The sequence below is a fragment of the Chenopodium album genome, chromosome 22, assembly GCF_948465745.1.
Source record: "Chenopodium album chromosome 22, dcCheAlbu1.1, whole genome shotgun sequence".
Lineage (NCBI taxonomy): Eukaryota > Viridiplantae > Streptophyta > Magnoliopsida > Caryophyllales > Amaranthaceae > Chenopodium > Chenopodium album.
This window is the reverse complement of record NC_137855.1, coordinates 39121257-39133508: the sequence shown is the minus strand read 5'-3', so window position 1 is coordinate 39133508 and position 12252 is coordinate 39121257. Positions and strand designations below refer to the sequence as shown.

Genomic DNA, 12252 nt, shown 5'->3' with positions numbered 1-12252 from the left:
GTTAAACTTATTAAAATCATGATAAATTGGTAAGCTGACACCCGATTTGGTTTTTAAATTGTGTAGTATACATTGGAATTAGTTTCTTTTCGTGGCTACGATAAAAGGTATGGATAATAATAACTTATGATGCATTATCAACGGTGTTAACAAATATCATTTGTTGATTAATTTAGTATTTTGTATCTATGCCAATGGGGTAGGTTTTTCAAGCTAATGTACGTATACATATACATTGTTATATACTTTGATATAACTTATTTCGTTTAATTTGTTCATCAGGATTATTTCTGTGACTGCAACATGCTTCAGCGTGAGCTTTCTTCTCCTTGTGTGCTGAAGAAGCTTAAAACTATCACCATACATGAATACGAGAAGCCATATAAAGGCCTACTTCAGTTGATAGAATTTGTGCTTAAAAGTGCCGTAGTCTTGGATAAACTGGTTATTCGCTGCAGTAACAAGGATCAGTTGTTTTCAACAGAGGGGCTCGAATTCATTAACCAGGTATCAAGCTTCCCAATGGCATCGCCGAATAAAGTGGAAATTAATATTATGTTGAGTACTTAGAAACACCCCCCCTATTGTGATTTTAGCAGCTCGACGCGTGCTATAAGGTGACACAGTGACACTACTGTTACTCTGAGTTGGTGAGTTTGCAATGTAAATGGTTCTATATTAGTGCTAAACTGCTAATATACTCTATTAGCTAGCCTTGAATGTTTTGGATTTCTGCCATAATTTGAAGTACTCTAACTCTATTCGGTCATATATCTTCAATTCAGCTAGAAAATGATACTGCAATCGGAAAAATAGTCTCACTGAAGAAACATTTAGCATAACAAGTTACACAAATTGTAACCTGACTTATAACAATTACTCGAAAAAATCTGTAGAGATTGGAAGGTGTGCAGGTGTGCTCAGATATGCAAGTGAACGATCTTGGCAGTCACCCTTGCAGCCTAGATTGACTTGCATGTTTCACTGCATAGTAACGGATGTGTACAAAGATAATTATGGGGAAAATACAGAGCTTTGCTAAAGTCCATTGATCTGTCAAAATAATGAGCTAATATATACTATAGTGATGCTAGCAAATGACGATCATGAAGTTGATGACTACTACAGATATTGCAAATTCTGATAATCAAATGGTGAAAAAGAAAATAATAATTGTAGTAACTCAATGGTGAATTATTACATTGGTGAACAATCAAATGAAAAGAATGAGTGGCAAGTTCTAACTTGAAACATTCAAAAAGCCAAGATGTATGAATCAAAATATAATTCTGTAATTTCAAAAGAATTGAAAATGAAAGGTTGTTCATAGTAATTGTTCAATGATGAGATTGATGACCCTCTTCCAAGATTTTCATTCTCAAAATACAATATCAACATGGAACTAGTATAAGGGTCAATATATGATGAGGAACAAAAATCAAGATCAACAATCCTCCTTTGAATATAGAGATTACAGAGTAAAAGGAACAAAAAGACAATCCCGAAAGCCACATTTAATAGGATCTACCAGTAATTTCCAGCAGATCAGAAGTTCTGTCCGACATCAACTTTGGAATTACTTCTTATATCTTCCCATTGTACGTTGAGGTATCTAAAATTTTTCTATGCACCTCCCCATATATGCCTGTAGAAAATGATGAGCAAAAGCATATCAATACAACCCTTCAGGAATTAGCAAATGCAAGGCAGGCGATTAAACCATTCTAACACAGAAAGACATAATATCATTAATCTAAATTAAAACCAGCTACATAGATATAACCAAATGAGTACATAAAAAGGCTGAGAGCAAGCCTCGGTGCAAATAAAGAGGTTGCAGTCATTACTAAGTTTTAAGCAAACATTACCCCTCCATATGAAAATAGGAAGTAGGAACTAAAGCAACACCCCTTGCACTACAGGTTGAGACTTGAAAGATACTTCAGATAAATTAAGGTTCATCCTACATAAGATTCAAACATAAATGCAGTTGTCACTTTTTGGCATATAAGATAAGATGTTTCAGCATACACTAATGTTGTTTTTTTTTTTTTTCAGCTGGGCACAAATACACTAATCAATTTTACTACAAAAGAAAAACAGCTCCTCTTGTGCATCATACTGACAGAAAAAGCTTCCAGGTAGTCTCGCAATGGACAAAGGGTTGGTTTTAACAAAGATGAAAAACGCATTGCTGAAAAAGGATGCTTTGGAATATAGAGTCACAAACATCACACTGAGTCTATGTCAAAGGTAATTAAAGATGTACATCAACAAACAGTTCAATCCTAAGAATATAAGAAAAGATCTGCAGACTAATGCAGCAGGACAATCTGGAAGGATGTATTAAGAAAGGCCAACACAGATGGACAGGCTTAGAAAGTGATCGGGGGAAGTAAATACTTCATACATAATAATAGCATATTACTAGGGAAAGTAGTTTGGAGTTAAGACGGTTCCAAAATCCAAAGCAATCAGCCCCAGAATCTGAATTCATTAAGAGGATATCAGAAGTCAGAGGGGAAATATGATAATTTAGTTCGTCCTTGTTCTTGATTTTAATTGGGCTATAATAAATCCTATCAGAGGATTTAAAAATATCTTAGATAATAAGTAAATGGTAAAAGGAACAAGAAAAAAAATTATATAAGAGGATTTAAGTTCCTCATCAAGCACCACTTATAGACTATAATCATCTAGTTGATGTCAGATATCCTGTAATGCGTAGGTGCAGTAAGGTAGGCAATAAATATTCCTACGAGTTTGACAGGATCCTAGCTGGAAAAGAAGGCCAAATTCTATTCTAACAGTACTGGTACAATAGCATACAATTCATAATATCCAAGGATTTGATCCTTTCAAGGTGAATTGGGATACCATAATTCATGTATGAGAAGAAACAAACCAAGTCCATTTACACAATGGGAAAAAAGGAAGAAGAAGAAGAAGAAGAAAGTGCATACCCTTTCAACGTTGATTGAGATTGAGCATAGCCAAGAGAACTGCAAATAGATACAAAAGGCATACCCTGTTAATCAATATTTTTCCCTTATAAATTCTATCTTTTCACAAAATTCAACAATACTATACATGCCTTTCTCTGATAAATGAGACCATTTCTAACTCACATTTACTTTTAGTAAAAATGATGTCATAAAAAAATATACCAAAGCACTTCATCACCAAACCAAAAACGCACTCACTAAATCAAGCATGTGGTAAGTTACATTACCTGTTCCATATTTCAGATACTTGCCGTGATCCGTTGTACAAAATAAACCACATTAAAATAACGATTAGTGTATCTGCCCTAGTTAAGGAGCTCAATATTAAGATAAAAAAGAAATTCCTGTGAACAGAATAACTTTGGATAGCAAAAAACCACTTTATCAATACAAGGAATTTATATGCTTTGATAGATAGGCTTACTATCACATGCAACAAAAAAGACCATAAGTAACCCAGCAAGACGAATAAAACTATCCTATATTCCTATGTGGTCAGACTTTCTTCTTCAATCTCATTAAAGGAAACAAATTACATTAGGACAATAGTTATTCACTCCTCCACTCTCACTTCTTGAATATGAAGTACTCTGTATATTTCAAGCTAGCCGTATTTAACCCAATCACATAGCTTAAGAGGTTCAAGAGTTGAATTAATTTAACAATGTAAAGCAAGTATCCATCCTGAAATAAAGGTATCAGTAATCGTAGCTGTTCGCAAAGAATGACACCGAGACTAGATTGAAATCACATCAAGGCACCAGCAGTCATTGACAGGAAAGCTACTTCAACACATGTATGGAAAAAAGACACGGCAAATGCCTTATTAGAGTTCACGATTCTAAGCATCACATAGAAGTCGCAATTAATACTATAACTCCACAAAACAACTAATACCATAGTTCTCCATGATTTAGAACTGATGGCTGACACACAAACAATAGAAAGCACAACATATTAGACATTTTTAAAAACGCGAGCACAATCAAACGAAGCATCAAGGATACTGAAAAGGTAACGCTCCCACCAATCTAACATATAGAGTCCAAAAGTGACATTGTAAAGGTAGATCTTACGTTGCAACCAATTCATGATTGCTCGACGACCACGACCTGCAAAACCCTAGATCAATGTCACAACTCAAATACATATATATTTTCCTAGATTTGAATTGAAACCTGTAAGAATTTTCACCATGAACTACCTACATCTGGTTACAATGATTTGCTTCATCACTAATACAAACATAAACTAATGTTGAGTAAACAAGTATATCATATGTGTTTCTAACAATTCTTCATCATAATACTACTCATAAATGCTGCAATTAATTCAATTCTACCACATAACAAATCTAAATGCAGAATTAAATAAGTTATCAAAAAAAAAAAAAAAAAAAAAAAAAGCAACATTTTGTTTGCCAAATTTTAAGTTTTCTGAACCTAAACACCAATAATATCAATCAAATTGAAACTTTTAGCTCTAATTATCTCTTGCTTCATATAATTGACCTAAAAATTTGCAATTTTTGATATAAAAACATCCTAAAACAAAAATAGATTTACCGAGAGTATGAATCGTTGCCCTAGGTTTCGCCAATTCAGCTGATCTCGAGCAATAACAGCAATCAAATTTGCTAATCTTGAGCTAAAACTTGCTAATTCGACGACAAAATCTCAGAAATTCATCCAATTTAGCATGCTAAATTTAACGGTTTAAGAGAGAGAAAAAAGTGTAGTTGAAATTGAAGTAAAACCGTAATTGGATTTGGGTCTGCCAAATTTGACCCGATTTGTGCTTATTCAATTATTCTACTAGTATTTCTACATTGCCTCAGAGACTCAGATAATCTAAGGAATAGTCAAAAGTCTCAAAATAATAGGGCCAGTTTATTACAGTATCATTTATCCAATGGGCCTATTGGGCTGTAATTACTATTTTCTTATTTTTAACTTTTTAGAATGAGAATATAACACATTCCAACTGATTTACGAAGTCCTTTCTCCGTTCTTTTTTTTTAGAGATAGTGTAAGGGCCTGTTCATATTTACTGAATTGAGCTGAACTGAACTGAACTGAACTGATTGGAACTGAACTGAACTGAACTGATTGAAACTGAACTGAACTGAACTGAGCTGAAATGAATATTTTATGTGAGAGAGAAATTAAGAGCTGAACTGAACTGAACTGAACTGATTGGAACTGAACTGAACTGAACTGATTGGAACTGAACTGAACTGAACTGAACTGAAATTAAGTAAATGTGAACAGGCCCTAAGTCTCGACATAGTAGGCCATGTTTTTATTAATGCCCGTTTCAAAAAAAAAGGGCACTTCTATGAACATAGATCGATGTATCAGTTTGATGTGAATTCTCATACTATTTGTCGGAAGAATGACATACCTTAAAATCAAAATTTGGTAAATGCATCGGTAGTTGTAAATTTAGCTAAACAAAGAAGATGATAAACCTACATCAACACACCTACTTGCAATCTTTAGTAAGTAATTGCATTTTTCACCTTCTTTCTTTTTAAATGGGGAAAAGTATAACATATAATGATAAAATTGTTGGAATGTTGTTTGTTAAAGAATAGATATTATCTCAATTATGATTTTTTAAATAGCCAGAAATGACACGAACGGAAAAACTCATCAAATACATCCAATATTCCATAAGTATTATACTAATGTGCGGTAGGTAGGTAGCGGTACGCTTATTTAAATAGGTTGGACATTAAAAATTGAAGTAAAACCGCTAATTTGCACATATTTGTACGTATTAAGCACAAAATCTCACATGCATGCTCTCCCTATAGTTAAGAAATGTATATATTAAGTTGTTTAGATATATGTAACTATCATTCATCTCATAATTGCTTATAAAATAAACTAATGTTAATAGAGAGATGATATCTTCTAAGAACCAAAGCTTGAAATCCTTTTCTGTTTCAATTACATAAAATTATCAAACCAACAATGATGATCCAATTACTTTGGAAAATTAGAAGGGAAAATAAATTTTATATATATACCAAGAAATCCATAACCATGATCTCCATCTTACTAGTACTAGTAGGAAAGAATTAGGTACATATGAAATACATAGTAGTAAAAGAATACTATATAATCTAAAAAAATTTACTAAAAAGTGAATAAATCACTCATTTATAAATATAGTACTATACTAATGTGCATAAAACACTAAATCTATTTCAATAAGCTTTAAAACACCATCTTTGTCCTTCATTCTCATCAATAGCCAGTAGGAAACTCACAACTTCCAAATTCTGCAAAAAATTAAAAAAATTCATAAGTCATTTTAAAATAATAATAATAATACAGTAGTAATTAATTTGTTGATTAATTAAGTTACTTAATGTAATTAAGGAGCATAATAACAATTAAGACTTACTAGGAGGTTGGGTGACAACATGAGCAGCACCACCAAAATCACACGTACCAGCCGCACGTGTCTGCATTTGATAGTAACTATTGAAAGCATACGAAGCGTGTGCATTAAGGTTACCCGGATTGTAACACGTGGCACCAGGCTGAATCGGACGGCAGTCCGCTTTTCCCTGACCACAGGCCCAATCAAGCCCAGCTTGCAACTTCTTGGCATCAACAGCCTCATTAGCCACACACCAACTCTGGCCCTCTTTAGGGACTACCGTCTTTCCGGCATTATTCGCAGCAGCTGGCGCCACCGCACCAGCCACCGGAGCCACCGCATTAGTCGCCGGCGCCACCGCACCAGCTGCCGGAGCAACTGCACCTGCCACCGGCGCCACCGCACCTGCTGCCGGAGCCACCGCGCCGACTGCCGGAGCCGCCGCCGCAGCTTTCGACGCGGTGAGAGGGACATCATAGACTTTTTGCTCAGTTGGGTAGAAAAGCCCATAGTTTCTCTCGCTTGTTGGGCCGGGCTTTTGGTTTTCGTTGAACAAAGCGAATAAGTAAACGTCCAATGGAATTTTGGGCCTTAAAGGGGTCCCACCACCTGTTAAGACTCTTTTGATTAAGTTTCCGTTGTATGCTGCTGCATTTTGGCTGCTTGCTCCTATTTCGTTTTCATCTCCCTTTGATGGCCAACCTTTGAGAAAAAAATTAAAATTAATTAATTTCTACCCACAAAAAAAAAAAAAAAAAAAAAAAGATTAAATTCATTAAGAGTTTAGCACTAAAGACAAAAAACAAATAGCAATAAAGTTACGCGCAACGGTCTTATAATTATACGGAGTACATAAAAAGAACAAACTTATTTTATCGTAATTAAAACCTACGTCTTATGACTAATCATTTTCTTATCATACATAACAAGTACAAACATACTTTATCGTAATTAGAAGCTTAGAGCCTTACGCTATGTAGATTATTTTTTCTTAAATAAATGATTGTTGTATCGATTTCTATGATTAACAAGGATACGTTGATGTAACATTTACTTATAATTACTACATAATTTTTATGAAACTGAATGAATAATAAAGAAACAGAAGGAGTAATACGTAACGAAACAAATAAATACCTGTTTCAGTGACGACAATTTTGAGGTCGTTGAATTTAAGGGCATCCATAGCAGCATAAACAGCATCCAATTGGGCCTCAAAAAGGCTATTATACTTAAGCCCATTACCCGAATCCACATTACCAGAATTGGGCCTAAACAAGGCATAATCCAACGAAATATCACCCGAATTAGCCGAATAAGCAAAAAACGGGTAAGCATTAACCATCATATAAGACTTAGTTTTCTTCAAAAACTCAAGCATAGGCTTAATAAACGGGTCCATAAGCTCCTGTTTAAACGACCCGGATGAAGCCGGGTACGAGTTTTGGAGGACGGAATAAGAAATAGGAGAAGATATTTTTATGTCATTTGCAAGAGAATTCTTTTGTAGAGTGGCATAGACATTGTTCATGGCGGGAACGACGTAGGATGTCACTTTTGAGTCGGCATTCGCTTCGTTCCCGACCGCGATTGCAATGATGTTTGAGCTCGGGTGGTATGGTAGGATGTTGGTTTGCACCCATGAGTCCGTGAATGACTGACTACCGGCTGCTTCGGCTAGCTTTTCGTTTGGGAGGGCGACTGTGACCGCGATTTTTGAACCGGAGAAGGCTTTTAGGACGCTTGCATCGGTGTCATAGAGCTTCACACGTGTTATTCCTTGTTGTTTAAGGAGTTGTACCACCTTGTCGGGGGTTGGAAGGTTGTTCGCTATTCTCCCGTAGTTGATCCCAATTTGTCCGGTCTCTGAAAAAAAAAACAAAAAAAAATTGTATTAGAATCATAATAATAATAATAAATTAATATTATTACGATAAAATGCAATAATATTAAGTAGTACGGTCCGATACACCTATAAAAATGTGTATCGGACCATACTTAAATCCCTCCCGATACTGTAATAGAAGTATCAGGAGAGGATTGATAATATCAAAAGTAGTATGGTCCGATACACTTTATTTAAAAATTGTATCGGACCATACTAAATCCCTCCAGAGGGATTAGTGATAATATAAATAGACAATTAAATTTTCGTACCGGCGGCGAGGGTGGAGGCGGAGAGGAGGAGGAAGGAAAAGAGGAGGGAAGGGATAGATGAGGGAGCCATTGTTTAAAGGAGAAGTGGGAGAGGTTAAGAAAAAGAGAGAGGGAGGTTTATAGTTTATATAAGGAGGAAAAATGGGGGGTTAGGAAAGAAAGTGGGGGTTTAGAGTTGACAGAGTGGAAGGAAAGAAAAGAGGAGTAAAAACGTGATAATGGCCAAAATGGGGGACGTTATTTCAGAAAATGCCGCGGTCATTGGGGTTGTGGGTTGTTATTTTTGCTTATTTTTAATTATTGTTTTTGTGTTTAGTCAATGTAAATATTTATTAATCCTTTTACTTCTTGTTGTAACTTAGTTTTACAAACAACTACTTTCACCTGTTTTTGTGAACATATATAATCATTAGGTTTTATTCCATCCAATAAATTTAAAATGTTTAGTTATCAAAGTAAATATAAATGTTCAGCTTATTTATAATACGTTAAACAAAGAAATTCCTTATATCTATTTATTGACTTATCTTATCTAAATTTATTGACATTTTAACCGATGCATTTGTCAAATTTAACTGGCTAATAATTTCTACATAAAAAACTAACAATTAATTTCGTCAATTATTTTTATATTTTGTTATCAAGTACAAGCTGTTTAAAAAAGAAGCAACTTGATGGTTTTTTAACATGACAGAATACCATATGATACAAAGCTTGCATAGCCTATGTGCCGACTTGCTTTCATGAAGTATTAAACTACAACAATTTTTGATAGAAATTATAATCCATACCTATGCAATTTGATCATCTTGCTAATGATAACTATCTACGTAATTACGTGTGATAATTATAATATTTAGATAGATACCGGAAAAAACATTAGAAGACAAAATTCAATACACATATTCTCCACTAGACAAATTTTTTAATTTATAATTACCATTTCCTTAACTAGGTTCACACTAATAAGATTAATTTTTAATTTAGACCAACGTCGTCATTTTCCTTATATACCAAAGTTTTCAAGTTTTCATATGTTGTTATTCACTTGAGCCATGGCCCACATATTGAATTTAGAACAACTAAAAGGCGACAAATATTTATTCTTGATAAAAAAAAAAAAAAAAAAAAAATTAAGGTGACAAATAATTAATGTAGGGACCTAAAAAATTATTTTCAACAGAATAGGATTTAATAAACGTTAGAAATAGTTGTACGTTATGAAGTTATTGCATGGGCTATGAGTGTTTTTTTAAATGGAAAACATAAGTCCAACAAGTACTTGATAAATAGACAGGTAGAATCAATTTGCTGAATGCTGACAATTTGTCATCTAATTGCAACGGTCGACTATAAAATTGTAATCATATTGATGTGATTATATGAACATAATTAATCTTTGTTTTTAGATGTTGCTTAACAGTTAATGTTTTGATGTTTGAATGATAGTTGTCCTTGCTAATTATATCAATTGTCAACGATATTATTAGGGCAACTATTGGATAGACGATACAACTCTTTCAAATTTTCTTAAGATTGTGACACATTAAGCTAGCAAAAATAAATAAATATATAGAAAGTGTATTTATAATTTCATTTGGCTTGGACAATAGTCAAACTCTCGATTTTTACCCTTCGTCGTTATACCTCAACCATCATCCAATTTGGCCAAACATTACATATAATGTATTACACAAAGATTGATCTTTCACGCTCGTGAGCTATTTTTTTGTATTTGCAACTCACATCCAGACCATGTATTGATTTTTTTTTTTTTTTTTTAATAGCTAGCTCGTTGATTTAATTAAAGGTTAAAATCGAATGTAAATTTTCCGATTTAAATATATACCATGATCACAAGTGGCTTGTGGAGAATCGAAAGCACCATTGCTTTGAAGAATCTCCAACTGGTCAATTTTTTTTGTCTTCAAGTTGTGCAACAATATAATGATGAATTTAAAACTTACAAGAAAAGAACAGTTAATTGTTTAAACATTTAATATTTTCTTGTTCCTCTTACTTGTTAATTAATGGCATTAGATCAGATTTATTCCTTGAAGCTTGCCTAACATACAAGAAGACTGCCTTAGGTGTAATGAAATCCTTAAAGTTAACTAGAAAAATTTAATGAAATCACATTTTTATAAGTTTTTGTCATAGAAAAACAATGTAAAATATTGGTAGTACAGTTGAGAAAAATAATGGTAAAGTGCATAGACTTTTTCATCTAGGAATACTTTGTCCAACTGCATATTGACTCATGGTGTTACGAAAAAGTAGCCAACCTTTTGTTGGTTTATAAACCACTGCCTTTGACCCCTGCTTATGCATATGTCACAATATTTTTAAGAGTTTAACCTCATTTCTTAGGTGTCGAACCGTTAATCTTAGATCTAATACAAGTCGCATAATAAATGAGTCAAACCTTACTTGATATATTTCACTACTAGTTATAATCTAGTCCGTATATGTGTATAGTTCTACTCAAACCTTTTGTTTTAATGAAAAAAATTCTTCAATAATTTTGTAACATCTAATGTTTTTATCTACTAGTCAATATATAGCTAATTCAGATATTAATGTTATGCAAATCAGTGATGATTTCCCATATGCATGAACAATTAATAGATAGTAATATTACCAAAAGAAGATTTTAACACATACGTATGTATGACAATCCTTTAGAATTGGTATCATTTTTTATTTACCAACTAGTTCAACTACTACTTATGTTGAACACCTACGTTAAACATCTACAAGTCAATACTCCGTTACTCCATATTTGATTTGATAGTTATATATATAATCGTCTAAAAGCTAACAAATAACTACCAAGTAAAATAACACCTAACATGAAATACATTGCATCAACAAAAATTACTACCTGTTTTTATGCTCCTTATAATTAACTTGTAAGACGTAATTTTGTACCATATGATCTCCAACATTCAATGGAAATAAGTCAAAATATAGTTTGTCTGTATCTATGACAGTTGTGTGTTATTTTGGTTGACCTATAAAAAACTTCGTATAAAAGAAAATTGTAGTTGGGGCAATACTCATTTGTGGCAATATGATATCGTGTTTCAATGGGAACTTGGAGAGTTGGAAATACACACATTACGCGGAAAAAAGTAGGAGTAACATCATTTTCGTTTGTGTTCATCTTTGTATTGATTTATTACAAGTAGTTTGGGCAATCCAAGTGATATGTGAACTCAATCTTTAAGTTGGACTCCCTCTCGAAAATTAATTTAGAAAGAATTATTAATTGGACTTTTGTGTATGATATCTTAGGGCAATAGATAGGAATGAAGAATTTAAAAAGACAAATAGGATAAGATAAACGCAAAAAATATAAATTTTTGAAAAGCTTTTGCGTGAGATGAGACTCATCATAACTTCGTAAGTTCAATATACTGACTATAATATTCTAATATTTGACATTAATAATCTAATATCTGACATTAATAATCTAATGTTAGATACTCTGTATTAGATTGTTAATGTCAAATATTAGATTGTTAATGTCAAATATTAGATTGTTAATGTCAAATATTAGATTATTAATGTCAGATATTAGAAAATTAGGTGCACAGTGAACGAGATCATCCTTACAGCCTAATACCAGCTCTACTAAGCTCTTTTAGTAATTCAGTTTCAAGGGTGATAGTCATGAAGTTTAGACATAATCCAC

The 12252-nt window shown here is 33.2% G+C and overlaps 1 long non-coding RNA gene and 1 pseudogene across 4 annotated transcripts; both read right to left on the bottom strand.

Annotated features, from left to right (window-relative positions):
- Positions 1 to 1270: 1270 nt before the first annotated feature.
- LOC145605579 (uncharacterized) lies at positions 1271 to 4792 on the bottom strand. Of its 3 annotated transcripts, none has more exons than XR_014105103.1 (6): positions 4571 to 4792; positions 4013 to 4127; positions 3233 to 3305; positions 2964 to 3002; positions 1869 to 1963; positions 1271 to 1645 (listed from the first exon to the last, which is right to left on the bottom strand). It is a non-coding gene; the product is annotated as an uncharacterized LOC145605579 (long non-coding RNA). The 3 variants fall into 3 exon arrangements; XR_014105102.1 differs by having other exon boundaries at positions 4013 to 4117; XR_014105104.1 differs by lacking the exon at positions 1869 to 1963 and having other exon boundaries at positions 4013 to 4117.
- Positions 4793 to 6212: 1420 nt separating this feature from the next.
- Positions 6213 to 8283, bottom strand: LOC145605083 (glucan endo-1,3-beta-glucosidase 14 pseudogene; annotated as a pseudogene). Its single transcript, XR_014105002.1, has 3 exons — positions 7536 to 8283; positions 6420 to 7100; positions 6213 to 6294 (listed from the first exon to the last, which is right to left on the bottom strand). The product of XR_014105002.1 is annotated as a glucan endo-1,3-beta-glucosidase 14 pseudogene (transcript).
- Between the last annotated feature and the right edge of the window lie 3969 nt (positions 8284 to 12252).